Consider the following 4,644-nt stretch of genomic DNA (forward strand, 5'->3'; position numbering starts at 1 on the left):
GTAAAAGTACAAAAGTATTGGTATGAAAATGTACCTAAAGTACCAAAAGTAGAAACTACTCATTATGCAGAATGTCACATTTCAAAAGTTTTCAAATGTATTAACTGTATAAAAATATTTTGAAATAATCAGATCTTCAAGCTCACAATGCGTCGCATTGTGAGCTTGTATATTGGCTATTTTCAAATGGCCGAAAGGTATTGGTTAATGTATGTTTTGTAATAATAATCAAAAGTAGCAACTAAAGTTTTCAAATAATTGTAGTGGAGTAAAAGTATAATATTTACCTCAGATGTAGTGGAGTAAAAGAAAAAGTGCTGACAATTGGAAATACTCCAGTAAGGTAAAAAAAATACCTCAAAATTGTACTTAAGTAGGCCTACAGTACTTGAGTAAATGTACTTTACGGCACTTTTTTTTCTATTATGATAGCTGCAGCACAAACTTCTTAATGTGTTACTTTTCTTTATTATATCCCTCGTCTGTCTGTCTGTCTGTCTGTCTGTCTGTCTGTCTGTCTGTCTGTCTGTCTCTCTCTTTCTCTCTCTCTGTGTGTGTCTGTCTCTCTCTCTCTCTCTCTCTCTCTGATTGATTGATTGATTGATTGATTGATTGATTGATTGATGTACTTTATTTAGTAAGACATGAGAACAACAGTGGAAGTACAAATTCACAATACAAGGTCTACTAAACGGGAAGACTCATAAGCTTGTTTAAAATGAGATCCCCACGCACACAAATCATGATGACATATAAGAGACAGACAGATATACACACTACTATACAGAACGTCATACAATCAGCTTACAGGTTACTGGTATGAAAAGCGAAAAATATGTACAAGAGAAGAAAAATGCGGGGAGGGGGGGGGTGTTGGGGGGGTAGGTTAAGACTTTTACAGGGGCCATTTTCGAATTGCAGCCTCCTGAAGGTGTATCTTTAGGGCAGTTTTGAAAGTGAGTTGGGTTTTACACTCCTTTACTCCTTTTGGTAGGGCATTCCACATTTTTGTTGAATAGCATGAGAACGAGTTCATTCCCTTTGTGATTCGTGGAGCTGCCTCTCTCTCTCTCTCTCTCTCTCTCTCTCTCTCTCTCTCTCTCTCTCTTCAGGGACAGTTAGATATATCCTCCACCAGGGGGCGAAAAGCATCAAGAAGCCATTACACGCAACATGTATAATGCAACGCGCATGCGCCTAGTGCTTTGACCCGGAACCGGAAGTAGGTGCGTGTAGTAGTTTTTTTCAGCTCCGTTCCGTAAACAACTATAGGACATCCAGTTCTGGAGCTAGCAACTATAAGGTTTCTGGTTGCCTTCAAAGTAAGATCATTGCATTTAATGTTTTTTGAAAGACATACATTTATTTAAAAAAATACTTTACTTATACTAGAGCACTTATAAGTGCCCGTTTTTTTTTAAAGACATAATTTATTGAAAAAATACATTTATGATGTATGTATTTTAAATGGCTTATACTAGAGCAGTGGTTCTCAAACTTTTTGTTCAAAAATAGCAGATCTACAAGCTCGCAGCATGGCACAAAGTGACGCGCTGTAAGCTTGTATATCTGCTATTTTTGAATAGCCAACTTATAAATGGATAAAGTGGTTAACTACTTTTGCTGGGGACCCCCTGGAACCACCCCAAGGACCCCTGGGGGTCCCCGGACTCCACTTTGAGAACCAATGAACTAGGCCTATAACACTTCCAAGTGAGGTTGTTCCAGATTTAAATTGGCTATTGATCCCCATTAAATGTGCACAGTTTCTGATCCTGTTTTGCTGTGTTAGATATATGCATTGTTTTTTAGAAAATTATTATGATACAATATTGTTTATTTGCAGGAGCAAAAGAAAAATGATAAAAGCAACAACAAAATATGCTATAAATAATAATAGTAGATAGTGCAGGTGAGATTTAAAAAAAAAACGTATAGAGCGTGCCAAGAATCCTGAAGGGGGCGTCAACAAGTGTCATTTGGTAGCGGCGGACATCTTTGAGGGGTATAAAACAGGTTGACTTAACATTGCCCCCCTCAAGTATGTCTGCAGCTACTATGCCACGCCCCCCCCCGTGGTGACGAGTCGTTGGCACGCACTATAGGGTTTATAAAGTTGATCTCACCTATTTAAAAACTAAAAGACAATACAAATAAGAATGTAATCAGAACATTTTATTTAAAACATAATATTATTTAACAACGTAAATACAACATGGATATACACAGTATAAAAAAAAGATAAAGGACATATTAGTAGATTTGTAGTGTGTGTGTGTGTGTGTGTGTGTGTGTGTGTGTGTGTGTGTGTGTGTGTGTGTGTGTGTGTGTGTGTGTGTGTGTTCCATAACTGAGCGCCCCTGAACTTGATAGAAAATTGATACAGACCGGTACAGAACGTTGGTGAACATTGAGAGATATTTTGTTAAAAAAAAAGGGGTCGGTCATCCAGTGTGGCCAGAGGTAAGAAAAGTGCCGTTTTCAGACAATAATGGACACTGGACACGAGACGGCTCTTTGCCGTGGCACTTGTACATACCTACGCATTCAGGGAGACCCCCCTCTACAAGGCCACACTCTCCGCTAAGCCGGGGAAGTGTATTTTGAAAAGTGGCGGGCCGTCCAGTGAGGCCCGCCTCACTGGACAGGGGTCAGAAAAGTGCCGTTTTCAGACATTACATGACTTACTTACATTACATTATTTTCATTACATTACTTACTTACAATTACAACAATCTGTTGTGACTTACAATTGACCACTGATGCATTCTGGCTACAGTCACAATTTAACACAAACAAATGTGCCAACCCACACAGCAAAATCTGATGCTGTGTGGGATGGCATTTACTTTTTAACTTCAGCTTCTTTGTGAACAAAGTATTATGTTTAAGTGGTATATAAACCAGTTCACAATAAATACATAATAGTTTGTAGCAGCATAGAATAGCTACATTGTTGTGAGTGTTATAAAAGGGTTAAACCTTAGAACTTATGCCACTTCTGAGACAAAATGCAATATTCATTTTGTATAGGTTAGGTCTGGATTGGAGTATCTGCGGCAAAATACTACGTTTCAGAATGTTCCTCTTAAAAATATGATTGCAATAGGCACAATATTGACTAAGAGCTCAGAAAATCAAGCGGAAACCGGAAGGTCCCTGGTTCAACCAACAAGACGGGGTCTAACAGCATGGCATGTTGTCACTGTGACGCAGTGTTCATTTTGACAGCAAATTTCGTTTAGTTTTAGTCAGATTTTAGTCATCTGAAATGTTTGTTTTAGTCAGTTTTAGTCAACTAAATATCATAAGATTTTAGTCGACTAAATCAAATCTACAGTTGATTTTGTCAACCAAAAAATATAACATAACACAACACAACACAACACATGGAAATTGATCTGTTTCTGTTTATTTAGGAGTTATTTAGGAGCAAGTGAATTCATGTCCACTGATGACTAGTATAGGTCCAAGATTTGTCTTGTACCCCGTAATGTTTCACTTCCAAGTGGGTCCTGATCTGATCTGATTTTAATGGGAGAACTGTAGTATATTTGACACAAACCCAGTTTGAGTCCAGTAAACACTATCATTTAACATTAAAATAGTGTATAACGTTTTGTAAGTGACTATAACAGAATCCTAACATTTTTAACATTCACAATTATAAAAAATAAGTTTTAGTGGCATGTCTATTACATCATGTGCACCAGCTTAATATTAATCAGGCAATGGATGGAACCATTTCAAAATGTGTGACATTTTCAAAGAGAACTCTGGAACTAATATGAACAAGAATCAAGAGGGATTGATTTGTCACTTACTCAATACAGGTACAAGCAGTGAAATGTTGGGACCTGTTTCTACAGACACTGTGCTAACACAACCAAACAAAATATGTCTTTTTAAGAATGGCAGGTATGATAAACCTCTTAAGACACGTATGATTATCTGTAGCAGCAGTGCCAAATGTGCAAAAAAAGAAGGCATACAGATATACATCAGAATCACTTGTCTATGCACATTGTCCAAGTAAGTGTCAATTGGTCACCTCCTTGTAGTAGTAGGCCTACCAGGTGACACTTTGCCGACTGGGACTGCATGTGGGACTGGGACTATTTTAAAATGGTGAAAATAGCCGATCTACAAGCTTACAATGCAATTTATAATTTAGGCATTTAGCAGCCGCTCGTAATCCAGAGCGATGTAAGCAAGGACAACACAAGGTAATACATCATAATTATGCATAAAAATAGTAACAGTAGGTAAACCAAGAATCATGAAAATGGCACTTTTCTGACCTCACTGGACGGCCCGCCACTTTTTATTTTACACCCGTCCAGCTTAGCGGAGAGCGTGGTGTTGTCCAATTTGTATCCAATTTGTATAGGCTATGCAATCCATTAAACACTGTTTTGTTACACAGAAACATAATTTGTCTTGTATGGCTTCGTTTAAATGCTTAATTTATAGTTTTATGTGCAAATGAACCATTTTCAATGGTTTTCAATAGCTTATTTTTACTCTAGAGGATACTCTTATTCTGAAGAGATCGTCCACCGGAAGTCTTATAGTTGTTAAGCTATTGTTGCTCACGGAACACAGCTATTTTTTTCCATCATGGTGGAACAAAGAGCAGCGACG

Source organism: Gymnoscopelus braueri (genome assembly GCF_963280865.1).
Source record: "Gymnoscopelus braueri genome assembly, chromosome: 3".
Classification (NCBI taxonomy): domain Eukaryota; kingdom Metazoa; phylum Chordata; class Actinopteri; order Myctophiformes; family Myctophidae; genus Gymnoscopelus; species Gymnoscopelus braueri.